We start from the raw sequence: 15,480 nt of genomic DNA, 5'->3' as shown, positions 1-15,480 counted from the left end.
GGCAACTACAGAACAAGCAAACTAATCCATGGAAGCAGTGCTTCACCTGGAGACACCAGGAGAGTTCCCAGGTATTTAACCTAAGGATAAATAAATAATGTCTTGTGTAGCAAGAGAAAGAAACTAATACTGCAAATTATTTTATAAAAACACACCATCCTCCTATGTTAGTGGGAAGAGGGCTCAATCTGTGCTTTCAGTACCAAGTGTAGGCACATTTATTACATTGGAATGGATAATTACACAATACATTTTACAAGTGTCTCTTGTTAACATGCTATAATTTTCACAGGACTATAAGTGAAAGGAATCCCTTTTCTAATGGGTAACATTCACTGTTTCTGTGGTTTACAGAAACATAAGAATAAATAAATTCCACACAAGTTTTTAATTTCTACGGATTTACTCACCAAAATATTTCACAAAAACTGTATATCAGGAACGGGGGACAGCAACGTATCAGGGTCACGTTACGTCATGTGACCCCGCAGTAAAACCGAGGCAAAGTGTCTGAGCAGCCGGAGAGAAAGCTGCAGGAGCGGTGAGAGGTAAGTGGGGGCGGGAGGTTGGATGTATGTAAATGAACATGGACATGTAATTGTGTGTGAGCATAGATGTGTACATTTGTGTGCAAGCATGGATGTGTAATTGCGTGTGTGTGAGCATGGATGTGTACTTGTGTGTGTGAGCATTTATGTGTAATTGTGTATGAACATGGATGTGTAATTGTGTGTGGGCATGGATACATACTTGTGTGTGTGTGAGCATATATGTGTAATTGTGTGTGTGGGTGAGCATGTATGTGTAGGTGTTTGTGTGGACCATGAATGTTTAATTGTGTGTTAGCATGAATGTGTAATTGTGTGTGTGTGTAAGCATGGATGCGTAGGTGCTTGTGTGTGAGCATTGATGTGTGTTAGAATTAATGTGTACGTGTGTGTTAGTAAGTATGTAAGTGTGTTTACATATGTTGTATGTTGGAAGGGGGCAAAGAAGGCACAGACAAGTTGTTTGGGGGCAATGATGGCACAGACCAGCTGTTGAAGTTGGGGGCCCGGGCAATTTTCACACCAGGGCCCCATGGTTTCTAGTTATGCCCCTGGCTATAATCTAAAATCGAGAAGACTTCCATATTGGTGAATGTGTGAACCTGCTGTGCAACCTGCTGTGAGCCCAGTGTTAAATTACTCACTACTAGACACAACATGTTCAGAGTGACGTATTATGAAGGTCATCCAGAACTGAGTGTCCGTGGCCCTCCACCTTGGACCTATCGAGCCACAGAGGACCTCCTCCTCTGCTGAGTCTTCTTCCTCTAGAGTACTGGGATATAATACTATTCACTGGTGCTCTGCATTAGGTCCCATGGAAACAATAATACTAAGGTAAGTGGGCAATTTCAAGTTATGACGCACTAGGGTAGGGTGACCAGACGTCCCTGGTTTCCGGTGACAGTCCCCGTATTGAGGACACTTTCCTCGGACAAATTATGTCCCCGGATGCAGGGCAGAGTGTTCACTTCCACAAGGGCCCTGCAGCTTACCTCAGGGGAAACAGGAACCCAGCGTAGTCACGCGACTTTACCTCATGCCACATGACTTCGCTCCTTCCTGCTTCCCCTGTGAAGAGTTGTTCTCACAGAGGGAAGCAGAGGGGCCCCTGCAGAAGTCTGTGAGCGGCACAGGGAAATCTGCAGTTCAGATAAAGGGGTGGGGGAGGGTGTATGTATGAGTAACATAGTAACATAGTAACATAGTTCATAAGGTTGAAAAAAGACCAAAGTCCATCAAGTTCAACCTATATACATATTGTGTCCCTACTGTGTTGATCCAGAGGAAGGCAAAAAACCCTTATGAAGCAGATGCCAATTGCCCCATACCAGGGGGGAAATTCCTTCCCGACTCCAAATATGGCAGAATAAATCCCTGGATCAACGTTCTGTCCCTATTAATCTAATATCCATAACTTGTAATACGTATACGTGATTGAGAGAATGAATGAGTATCTATGAATGAATAAATGAGTGTGTGATAGCATGACTGTGTAAGTGGGGGAGCATGGCACAGGGAGGCTGTAAATGATGTGAATGTATTGGCTGCTTGTGCATGATAGGAGTGTGATTGCTGTATTAACTATATATGATAACTAACAGCAATCACACTCCTATTATGCCCAGGCATACCCAGATTCCAGCATGTACTGGCTGACTTGGCATGATAGAAGTGTGATTGCTGTTAATAATTATATATATATTAATATTGTTACTGATTTTTTTTCTCTAATTTTGGTGTGTTACTTACTTTTAATAAAAGTGTGGTTAACACACCAAAATTGGACAAAGAAAATTAAATAACAATATTAATATATGTATATGATTGCTAACAGCAATCACACTCCTATCATGCCAAAGCAGTGTGATTGCTGTTAGCAAATATATATATAAATATTATTTATTTTTTTATCCAATTTTGGTGTGTTACTTACTTTTAATAAAAGTGTGGTTATTTTTTTAAAAAAACGTGTGTGTGGGGGGTCATTTTTGGTTTTGGCCAGGCGAATCCAGAATTTCCAGTCTAGAATTTTCATTTCGGTGCAGAGCCTGCCCTGGTGTGTGTTTGGTTGTCAGTGTGACAGAGCCTGTCCTGGTGTGTGTGTTTGTGTGTCGGTGTGGCAGAGCCTATTCTGGTGTGTGTGTTTGGGTGTCGGTGTGGCAGAGCCTGTCCTGGTGTGTGTGTGGGGGGGTATTGGTGTGCCAGGCCTGTCCTGGTGTGTGTGTGTCTGGGTGTTAGTGTGGCAGTACTTTACTTACTATAGGAATAAATTGAACTATTTAATTTCTAGTTATCCAGAGATAAAATCCCCTCCTGAATTTGTAGTCACTTCAGAGGACAAAACTTTCTAGGCCCAGAAATCAGTGAGAGGAAAAGTAAAGGTTTTGTGTAATTATGCTATTTCAATCTGCAGATTTTATTAAAAAGGATTAGTGGCACTAAATTGTGGCTTCAGGCGTCCTGTGTCTGATGACTTTTCTTTAGTCTACTGATGTCTTCACATAAGATTCTATCCTATATTATCTGCCGAGCATTGATGTCATCTATACCCAGTACACAATGATGCAGAGGAGTTTATATTCTGTCTATTTTAATCCTCAGCACCAGGCCCATGATGCTCTCAATCTGCCCAAAAGATTCTAAGAAGTATGTGAGAAATAACGTATATATCATACAATCTCTTCATAAACACAAACCAAATACACTGCATATATAGTTTAAAGAAAATATGCTTATGAAATGTTTTTTTTACCATTTGCCAATTTGCCATTTTAAAAATCTGGTCACCTTACACTAGGGAGCCTACTAAATGAATGAGTGTTGGTGTTTCTGCTGCCTGTATCTGCTGGCCAAGATCAGAACATTTCAGTGAATATGCAGATGGCCCCAAAAGTTTGGTGGTAAATTAGCCATGCAGTCCTGATGCAACACAAGCTTGATTCCACGGCATATTTAGCAAATTAAGTGCCAGTCCCATTATTACACCCAATCTATACTGTAATGATATTGAATGCTACATGCAGTGTTTATGCCATCAGTTAACAGGCCAGCAAGGCATACACAATGATGTATAACCTGTCGCTGTGTTCATGTGACCACTCTCTCTAATCTCTGTACTCATATGATGGTGTTAGCCTCAACCCCTTATATTTGAGCCACGATGGGAAACCAGAGTGTAGACCAGCAGCCACTAGGCACTAACAAAGAGGCAGCAACACTTAGAAACTGAAATGCAGTTTCTCAGAAAAGCCACTTATCCATGTCTTAACTGTATGCATGTCAGTGTACTCAATCATAATATAACATGCCACACTTGAAGAGGGAGGATATTCACAATCTAAACTGAATAAAAAGTTGACTAAGAAGAAAAACAGGCTTATCTGGTTATACTACATATTTTAATCCTCAGGTTTTCCCGATAAAACCTGGCCTCTTGACAAATATATTATAATCATTCAAAGGAAATTAAGCCTAGACGAGAAAGTGGCTACAACAATGAATGTGGAGTTCCTTCTTCTTGCAGTGCAAACAAGTGACCATTTCATTGACCTGTTCAGTAAATCCAAACTCTTAACATCAAAAAGCATAAGGCACGTACATTTTATATATTTAGTGTGGAGACTACATGTTACTGAAGCAAAAACACTATGCCACTACCTGCATTAATGGTAAAATAAATTAATTACAAACAACCAAAGCCAAAAAAAGAAGCTTTTATATTTTTTAAATATGTTTAATACATTTTAAGTAGTTAAAATAGATAAAAGACCAACGCAGTTTATAAAAATACATAAACCTTATGTGGGTGAAGTCCTCTCTACACTATAGCTACACTATATATATTGCATTATAGATTCCTACGGGAATCATTTAACTCTTCCTTGTCCTTGCTACAAAGTATAAAACTCTCCTGAGAGATTATAGGAAACAGTATTAACTCACAGCTACATAGTAATCATTTTCACATTTCTTATGTGTTATGGCATGCATTTCCCAATTCACTTTCACTTTCTCTGTTACTGGAATTAACAGAAATTGGTCTGACTACAGACCCAGCATCACCAGTCCACTCCCTGTCATGCAATCAGTGAGTTTTTTTCTAACAGTGCTCACTTTGCCAATTTATATATGAAAATGCACATCATCTAGCTTTAAGCGCTAGTATTTTGTGACATATGTATATGCTTGATGATGGGCTTGAATATTAATACATATTTATTGCTTATTTTTTAATAAAAATCATCATTACCTTTTTTGTTTGTTTGTTTTATAGAACTATATAATATAGTATTTGAAAAAAGAACAGATTGTAAGTATTTTAAGCTTCAGTTTCTTCAATTAAAATTGCTACAGTGGTTAAGACTGGTCTGGTTTTATAGCTATTGAAATAACTGGTTATGCCAAACTATCAGTGAACATGTAATTGTGCTCTCATGTTACATCAAAGATATTAGAACACTGTCTGCATCGTGACTCGTATACCACTGAGAGGTGCTATGCTGCTTTACATTGTGACATTTACAGACCAATAGACACAATTTTTTTTTTCTAAAAATGAAAATATTTTCCTACAATGTCTGCAGAATTATTACCCGTGTGAGCAATTATTACAGATGTCGAAAGCCAGTTCTTTTTGACTAAAGACATGGGGAATTACACATTTTGTAATCATATCAGATATATATTCACAGGATTTAAACATAAAAAGGCACTTCCCACCACCTGTAGGTATTCCCTCAATGGCAACAGTCAAGCAAGTGGAAATACACTGGAATCTTTGTAGAATTTGTTGGAATTCTCACTAGAAAAGTAATAGGGCTAGTCGCAGGTGAAGAGATGGAACCCAGGCAGGAAGTAGATGTGGCCAAACACTGCTCCAGTGACTGAAGGCTAAGCAATTATCTCTAATTTCCAGATTATTTGGGTGAAATCCAGAGTGTTTCCTGATTTGGGCCTGTAATCAGCTCCAATTTTCAGAGACTCTAGTTGCAACCAGAGAGTTCCCAGATATGGCCATCAAGCTCCCTGTCCCAAATGAGGAAGTGCAGCATGATCTGTTCATGCAGACAGCTCTCTAACTGAGCACTGAAATAAGTGTTGCTCATTATTTCAAAATCTCAGGGGTGAGTCTAAGGTTAGTGGTGCCTGAGTGTAATATTTCTTTAGTGCCACTCCCATAAATAATACACTAACATGCAAACTTACTGTAACAGCCACTCACCCTAACACCATACACACATAACAACACTCACTCTAACACTATATGCACACATACACATACACAGAGAAAGTAAGTGCGTGTTAGTGTGCATGTGTGAATGTGTAATTCTGTGCAAAGTAACAATGTGGGTAAAAATCTGTACCACTGCATATGTAAGTTACTGAGGGAGAGGCAAGGGTAAGACAGGGGAAGCCAAATATAATAGTGAATAAGAGGAGAGATAGGGAGAAAGGAGAGAGAAAAGGAGAAACCAGAGATTGAGATAAAGAGGAGGAGAGAAATAATGAAAGATGAGGAGCACGGAGAGATGAGGAGAAAGGGGAGAGATAATATGAAGTAGGAGGGATAACGAGAAGGAGAGATAAAGTGAAATTGGAGGAAATATAAAGAGAAATGGAAGAGATATAATGAGGAAGAGAGGGGATCAAAGAAAAGAGGCAGAGATGAAAGAGAAAATAGAGAGGTTGTCATGGTTCCAACCTACCAGCCTGGACCATGCGATAATTATTCATTCTCATGTCTACCTGCAGCCACTAGTGGCCACCCTTCCCTCTCTGAAGCATCCCTTTCTAATTACTTGGGACAGCTGAGCCACGTTTCCCAAGTTTAGCCCTGCCCTTATATACCTGCTCTGCCCTTCAGACTGGGCCTTTGCATTGTTTGACTTGGGTTCCTGTTAGTCTGCTTGCATCTAAAGCTCTGTGTACTTTATTCTGATTAACCCATTGTGACCTGGCTTGCTTTTGACTTGATTCCTTAGATTCAGATTTTGCCTTCCTTCTGGTTCTGACCCGGCCTGACTTTGTCTGCTCTGCCTGAGGGCTTCCAAGCTGTTTGCCCTGCCTGAGACGCTACAGTTCCCCTGTCCTCGCTACAGTTTCCCTGTCCTCGCTACAGTTCCCCTTTATTCTTTGATTCCAGTCCTGCTTTTCTGTCTGTTGTGTGCCTGTCTGTACCTACCTACCCATCGTGAAGCATCAAGGGGAACAGACAGAGCCCCTAGTATCCCCTGCAACTGGGCTCCTACCCGACCTGCTTGCCCAGGTCCTGACAGAGCTAGGGAGAAAAGAGAGACAGAGAAAAACAAGAGGGGCAATAAAGAGGAGGAGAGATAAAGAAAAACCAGAGGGGAGATATACAGGAAGGGGAGAGACAGGAAAAAAAGGTGAGGTAAAGAGAAAGGGAAGAAAAGAGAGGGATAAAGAGCAAAAGGAGAGCTGAGATAAAGAGAGATGGAAAGAGGAGGATCAAGAGGAGACTCTGAGAGGAGAACACCGTGGGTGCAATCTTATTGTGGGGTAAGTTCCATGGGTACGATCTGGTTGCTGGGGCAAATCTTGTGGGTGCAATCTGGATGCTGGGACAAGTCCTTATGTACATATCATTAAAATGGGATGTATAAAGCAGACAGAATTGGTTGCATATTTCACAGAGGTTGCTGGAAATAAAGAAATCAGAATTTATAAATGTTTTTCATAATATAACACTGTACTAATAAAAAGGGCATTCATGATGACTACTAGAACACTTAATTTTATGTTCTGTTTTATACGGAGGTACCACCGAGATAAATTTAGAAAATACCGCTATTCCTCAAAAAAATGTATTCCTAGCAATGATTTTATCTATATGATTTTTAAAAAATGCATACATAATGCAGCAATCCGTTACAAGAACATGGACAGCATATGAGATACAATAAAGAAAAGGCAATGTCCCCACGAGGTAAGGGAATACAAGTGGAGTGCCTAAGGAATACAACAGAAGAAAATGTTCTGTTGTATTTAGCTTATGGTAACTTGTTGTCCAGCTCTACTGGGGAAGAAGACGGGAAGACTAGAAAAGACTAACAGAAAAGATGGGTACAAAACAATACTTGTAAGATTCTTTCTGTATAACAAAAGCCCTGTTTCATCTACTATTTGAGCAATAGGGGGGGAAAGGCTGCCCAGCTCATAGGGGGGGGAAGGCTGCCCAGCTCTGGGTAGACATCTATAGAGCAGATATGAATATATGTAACTTAATGCTTCAAGGATACTTTAAAGATGAACTGTTACTGTTGCAGCTGGAAGCATAACTACTTTATTATTATATTTTTCAGTCAGTGTTATGCAGATATTTGGTTTAAGTTTGGTAATATTTTACTTTATGGAAGGTGTTACCTAATACTTATACCCCCTGTGAAACATGAAGTCATGGTTGAACAATTTCCTGTTCCTAGTCACCCATGTGTGCTAAATAATGTAAAATATCAATGGGGATATAATTCATAGGGGTGCCAATAATTGTGCCACATATACATGTCAAAGATCTCCCGTTGTAACTGGCCCATTGAGCCGAGGGACACCGGACACCTCATTGCCCAAGAGGGTGATCTGCCCCCCCCCCCGGTTTTGCAGCATGGGGACTGCTGCCCCCCTGGGCTTGCCATCCAAGAGGAGAGGATATGCCACTGCCTATGAAATGAATCACCAGTATTTAGATTTATTCGTGTCCTTCACTGTAAAATGCAGATATTGGAAACTGACAGATCTGACTTTACATATACACCAAATATATATTTTTTTGTCAGGAAGGCAGAATATAATCTTCAATTATTTTCTCTCTGTATTATATCTAAATTGCTGCTGTTGTGTGTGGGCTTGCAATTATTATGTTAAGCATTTTTACTTTCGAGAGATGCCATTTGTTTACATCGAATGAGTCATCAGAGAAAACCAACCCAGGACTGCAAAAGCAAAACTGTATTTTCATTGAAATGACATGATTAAACTGAATGACAAATGACTGTGTGGGTGTTTTCTCAAGGAACACTTTTTTGGTTGTATATTTCTATCAGCCAACTTTTGTAGGTTAATATGTGTATATTTTTTTACTTAAATTTCAAAATACATCAAGAAATTGAAAAAATAGTCCTGATATGTGTTTTTGGACAGTTTCGAGGGATCTAGTGTGTTATGTTTGATGTTATGATTTTTGTAAATTAATGCTTTTCCCATATCTTTCATTTTATAGTTTTATACCTGTAATAATGTGGTGTATGTTACACCTACCTGTCCAGTCGGGTTCCTGCGGCGTCCTGTCTCTAGCGGGCGGCTCTCCTGGGGTGCCGCTCGCACGTCCTCTCCGTGCACTGTTGTGCGTGTGCCACGTGCACGGAGTTGCGTGTGTGGCGACAGGGCACGCCTACCTCACAATGACAGCTTGGGTCGAACTGCCGCGGCGTGTCTGCAGCGATCGAGTGATTACCACTGAACCGCCGCGACATGGTAGAGGTTGTAGTTGTGTTGTAGTCGAGATGACGTCATTGCGCGTCCATTGGCCAGTTTTCCTGTTTTCCCCGCCTCTAGTCCTATTGAAACCCCCTTGCCCTGTGCTATAGTGCCCGTGCAACGAGTCTTTATTACTCTGGCTGTGTGTTTATTCTACGTTAGTGGTTCCTGTATCTTCGCTTCCTGATTTCCGTGTACCAGGCCTCGGCTATTGTTCCTGACATTTGCTCCTACGCTGCCTGCCCCGACCTTGGCTTTGTTTCCTGATTCTGACCCTGCGCTGCCTGCCCCGACCTCGGATTGTTTCGTTCTTGTGCCTTTGCCTTAGGTCCTGATTTGTCCTGTTGCCTCGGATCACATACCGTGTATGCTGCCACTCCTGGTTAGAGGGTCCATTATCCTGTGGTGCCTAGGCTTGCATAACAGTGTAATGGTGTTTACATGTTAAAATATTAAAATATTCCAGGAAGCTCAAACTGTAGTAAAACTAGCACATCAACAAGCAGGGCCAGACTGGAGATTAAAATCCTCCTTGGCACTTTAAGGTCAGCGGCTGAGAAAGCCACACACATGACTGCTTCCTGTGTACACCCAGCCACACGTTGTTACTTTTGCAGCATGTGCAAAAAGTGTGCCCAGCTTGGAGCCACAAACTACAGGATGGGATCTGCCGCACAAGCTGCAATAAAGGTACGTGGGAAGCACCACTTGCCAAGGGCCCATTTGCGTGCTTTGCCTGATGGGTAGTCCAATATTGTACTGTTAATTAGCCTCAAAAACTGTAATAACATAATAAGTCAAGAAACACAATAATCAGACATTGTAAGTTGGGTATGTTTGGTATGAATATATTAGGGAAGCAGTCCCTGCCCTGAAGTGCTTGCAGTACAAGCAACTGTACACATAAACTAGTGCTATCTCATATATTTCATGAACAGTTCCATTAATTACAACGACAAAGCTTATATGGTGCACTGTACATACGTTATGATAATGGTTAATGTATGATTAAACACCAGACACTGAAACTAGGTGCACTGGCATAACAAAGGTCTCTGTGGCCCCTTCTCCAGTGGTGGCACCCAACACCAGTTCCTTCAGGTGGGAAGTACGATAGGAGTGATGTGTGAGAGGTGTGATAAGAGTGAGTTGTTTTGTGTGATGGATGTGAGGGAGTAAGGTGTGATATGTGAAAGATGTGAGGTAATGAGTTGTGATAGGTGTGATGGAGTCATGTCTAATATGTGAAAGGTGATGTTATAGGTATGAGGGAGTAATGTGTGATGGAGTGATGGATAATACGTATGAGAGACTGAGGTGTGATATGTGAGAGTCATGTGTGATATATAATAGATATAATGTGTGATAGGTGCAAGGAAATTAGTTGTTATATGTGATTGGTCTGAGGTAGTGATGTGTGATGGGAGTGAGCAAGTATTGTGTTATGGGTGATAGATGTAAGGGTGTGATGTGTTATGGGAGTGATGTGTGAAATGTATGAGGGAGTGATGTGTGATAGATGTGATGGGAGTAAAGTGTAATGATAGAGGGAGGATTTTTAAGTCAGTCTCTATCTGGGTTCATGAGTGTGTATATTGTAAATCAGGACCAGTCTGGTGATGGTGGGCGGGCCTGGCCCAGCCAGTCATATCCAGCCACTGGCCACATGCTGCAACACCCGATTTGCCGCTGGCGCTATTGGCCATTGTCACTCAGTGTCCCACATGGCCAGTCCGGGCCAGCTGCGTATACTAGTTACCTGGATTGGGAGTCAATGGGCTGGGGGGACACTTGTCTTTTCCTGCCTCCCAGGCCAGAAGGCGCCCGTATGTTACTGTGTGGGTCAGTGACACAACTACAGGGATTGCAGCGGTCGTAACTGCAGGAAAGGTAAGGATACATGTGCGGGAGGGAGCGGGCATGTATGTTTGTATGAATGTGAGCATGCATGTCTATGTATAAGTGCGTGTGAGCATGCAGTTCTATGTATGCGTATGTGATTATGCACGTCTTTTTATATGTATATGTGTATGTGATCATGCATGTCTATGTATAGCTAAATGTGACCATGGATGTAGATGTATAAGTGTGTGTGAGCATAGATGTGTATGTGTGTGAGCATGTACGTGGTGTGAGATGCCTGGTGCAAAGGTGGCACTCACAACCTGTTTGGGGGCAAAGGAAGTACTCACAAACTGTTTGGGAGCAAAGGTGACACTGTGGGACATGTTATTTGGTGAAGTTGGGGGGCCCTGGGGCAATTTACACACCGTGTGCCCATGGTTTCTAGTTATGCCCCAGGTCAGGGCCGGCCCAAGACATAATGCTGCCTGAAGTTTAAAATGCCCCCCCCTTCCACCCTCTCCCTCCCCTTTGTACTTCACTTACCTTTCAGCAGTACTGCAGGGAGTCTCCCTGCTCTGCCACGGTGCGGGCTGCTTTACTGCTGAGCGCCGGAAATGACGTCATATACAAGCTGGCACTGAGACCGAGCTAGAGAGTTAGCACAGGTGAAAGAAGGGTGCCGAGTGGGTACTGACAACTTGATAAGCGAAACCTCTCTCTCCTCCACTTAAAAAAAGGCGCTTGGAGCGGCAAATTGCCGCCTCTTCAAAAGTGCCGCCTGGGGCAATTGCCCCACTCTGCTCCATGGTAGGGCCGGCTCTGCCCCTGGTGTGTGTGTGTGTGTAAGTACATACATTAGTGTGAATGTTAGTATGTGTGTGAAAGTATGTTAGAACTAGCTGCCAAAAACGGAGGAGACTGTATTATATGACATCTTAAAGGCAACTACCATTTTGTAATGGTACAGTAGACAGAGCTATGGCAGAGCTATTAGAGTTAATATCAAGAACCAGTTTCTGCAAGTGCATTTGTTACAGCAGATGCTGTAGAGTACAGTGACTACAAGTAACCTCCTCTTCCTCCCACGTAGTTATTCTCAAACACTATAAATTAACCAAATTTAATTAAATTACAGTATCCAGCCATAAGGTGCCTTATTTATTTATTTTTTAACAAACTCACCAAAATTTTGGGATCACTTCTTAATATTTGATTTTCTTTTTTTTTTTGCACTATTATAAAAGATACCCAATATATATGACTATTAAGATCCAAGAACCAAGATTAAGTCTCCAAGTGAAGTGCTGCATCCCTGGATCCCCAAATCATTCTGTTTTTCTCCAGGGCAGGTGAGCAGCGTTTAGCCATGATCACTCCCCACCCAAAACCTTATATACCAAATGTCCAGTTTCGTGTAGGGAAGGGTAGACATTGTTTGTGATGTAAACGATGACTATTGTAGCTGGAAATGGTGGATTTTTTTTTTCAATCTGCTTTTTTTTCTATTTAAAAGTTTTTATTGACAGACAGCAGAATCATATGTCACAGTACAATGTCACAGTATTCTGTTTTTTTTTGTGCTTTCACATAGTAGCATTCCGTGCATAAGGTAGCACTCGGTCATAAACTGAAACCCTATAACCAAGTCCACATCTCCACAACCAGGGGACATGTCCTCCACATGTGGATATATGTCCACCACATGTGACTCGGTCCCCACAACCTCTCGTGCACCTGTCACTCGCCCCAAGAAAAATCTTGGCCACTCTAGAGGGGTGTAGACCACCTGCCTATGACCCTATATGCTCCCTCCTTAACAAGCGTGTGTGCTGTAAGTTTGAAAGTGTTAGCGTAAATCTCTGACCATTGTTCTGGCGATAGGGTGTCTCCCAAGTCCATCTCTCACAGCTGATTGTGTGGAGGGACACAGGGAAAAGCATATCTGATGAGGTGTGAGTAAAGCAGTGAAATAGTGCCCGTCCGTTTGTGGGGAAACGGCAGATTTTTTATTGAATATCAAACAGGGGCCTTTTATCAGCAACCATCACTCCTGAGTTCCATTGACACAATGCGTTAGCTTATCCACGTTTAAAAGGCTTTTGAATGGTACTGTGCACACATACAGGCGGTACTCACTACATCCTCCACTTCCATCCTGTATGTTCCTTGTGGCCTGCAGCTCCCTCACTGAGAGGCGATCTGATCCAATGTTGCTGATCAACAGACTTGCATGACATGACTTTGTGTAATCATCTCAGCTGACAGATTAACAAATCAACTGAACAGGAATTGAGTCCAACTCATCTTTAGCCCAGCTGACTTCGATAGCAGTCCAATTGAGACTTGCAAATCCCAAATCAACAGCATATTGACTTTTTGCAAGTACTGTTGGTGTTTGTCACTGGGATATGGAAGTGAAATCTTTGCATATATATTGCTTACTGTATTTAGAAAATATACCTCTTGCAAGTAATGCTTTTCAAAACCTGTGTGATGGATTATTAAATTAAATTTGATGTTCAAAAGTTCATTTCACCAATTTTGCCAATGGCTGGAAAACCTACTTGGTCCTTGTTTTTATTCTTATGTTCGGGACAGCTTTATGTTTGTCCTCTTACTGTATTTACCTCCAGCACTGGTGCTGAAAGGCTTTCTCGCATTATACATTTTTATTAATTTAAACATTTCGTATTGTGAACCACAAAAGGTTTAAAAGCATGGCGAAACTGGGAACGACAAGGTGGCCTTGGTACTTTTAGGCAAGTGGCTGCCAAATGACATAAGTGCGGCCTCTGGCTTGATATGCATGACTCCATGTTACGTTTTATGCCCACATGGTGTGCACGCAGGCATATCCAGCTGGTGGTGTGCCACTAAGGGCCACTGTAGTTAAGGGCTGATGAGAAAGTTAGTAACCCATCCACAGAAGAAATAAAATACCATAGTATAAATCTCTACTCAGAGATGAACCTTAGATATTCAACACTTCCAACACTCTTTACTCCTACTGCCACCTGCATGTCTTGCTTCTGTTTCCTTTTATGCATCCAATGATATTGTTTTCCATCACATTCCTTTCCTTTATTTAATGTGCTGTTTTGTAATTATTCATTCTTTTACAATGCAATGGCATTTTCTTGCAAGTCATCCTTTATTTCCCTTGATGTATCAGCAATGATCGCATTGGAATCCTACTGACCGACCAAGTAGGAAGCTGAAGCATGCTTCCTGTACTCCATCTGCTTTAAGTTCATTGGACATAAGCCTCTAGTGTTTAAAATTGGGATTGCAGTTTACAACTATTATTACATATTATTAAGAATTAAGGTCACAAATAATTTGGAATGCATAAGTTTCCTTTTAAAAACAGATATCAAAGTAAACCAAGTAAGGACAAAGCATGAGGGTTAGCTGTTGTGTGGCAAACAAAAAAAACTTTACACTTACTTTATCCTTAGGGGATGATGGGCCCATTATTTTCACTATATCATGAGAGATATATATATATATATATATATATATATATATATATACATATATCACATCCATGTTCATGGTTGTATGTCTTTTTAAATCAGTATGTATACGCCTCTCTGCACACCATACATAAGCTCCATCTTAGTGCAACTGCTACAGAACCCTGAAGAAGCCACCCGGACAAAATGCGTTGATTCTTTCTGATCCTTTTGGGCTTCCATAGAGAAAGAGGTGTCCGCCCACCGGTGCCAAATCTAATCTGAAAGCACTACTCACCAGCAGCTTTCATTAAATACACTGGATGCTGTCTGTATGCCAGTTCACCTCTAGTGGTGTGGAATCTATTCCCCTTTGGACTACTACGTGAATAGCCCTGTCTTTTGTTCCAACAGCATTTGGATTCAGTCACTGCTTGTACATCCAGCATGCGTTACTGTTCTTACTATAACATTAAACACCATTATTTTCGGAACTTACTTCACTGCTTAGTGTTCAATATCTGCCTTTTAGTTGCTCCATCGTTATTATTAAATTTAATTATTTTTATTTTACTTTCACATTGGAACGTATTACACAATTATAGTATTTTATTTTATAGATCTCTGTTGTTACTGCTTAGTAAGTCTATTCCTCCCCTTTTTTAAGTAAGTATTTTTATTTCCCACTTTTACATAACACATATTGGTGTGTTCTATCTTAGGTCATCCTTGCATGGGGTTTATTCCTCTTCTGTTATTTTTCCTCAGTTTTTGTGTACCCTGCTGCAGTGTGACCTTTTTTTCTTTTGGCCACCCCTTACCCTCACTTTTCGAAGTACGAGGCTGATATTCAATCAATGCCCAGTCCAGCCCTGGTTTTAATTCCCAGTCCAGCCCTGTATGTAAATAAAGCTGTGGTTGATGCCCATCCCACAATGGGTGTCCAGTGTAATTATTGGGGTCTGGTGGGGTGGGCATATGAGGTTTATGCTATGGGTCTAAGCAGTAATGTTCGTCTGCCTCAGACTACCTATAACACACTGCTCAAAGGGCCCTATACTGCAAAACACTGGCACATCTCTTATCTGCTGATACATTGCCCATTCAAATCCCTATATAAAGAAGGGACTAAATAC

This window comes from Spea bombifrons, chromosome 5 (genome assembly GCF_027358695.1).
Source record: "Spea bombifrons isolate aSpeBom1 chromosome 5, aSpeBom1.2.pri, whole genome shotgun sequence".
NCBI lineage: Eukaryota > Metazoa > Chordata > Amphibia > Anura > Pelobatidae > Spea > Spea bombifrons.
Note: the sequence above shows the minus strand (reverse complement) of the source record.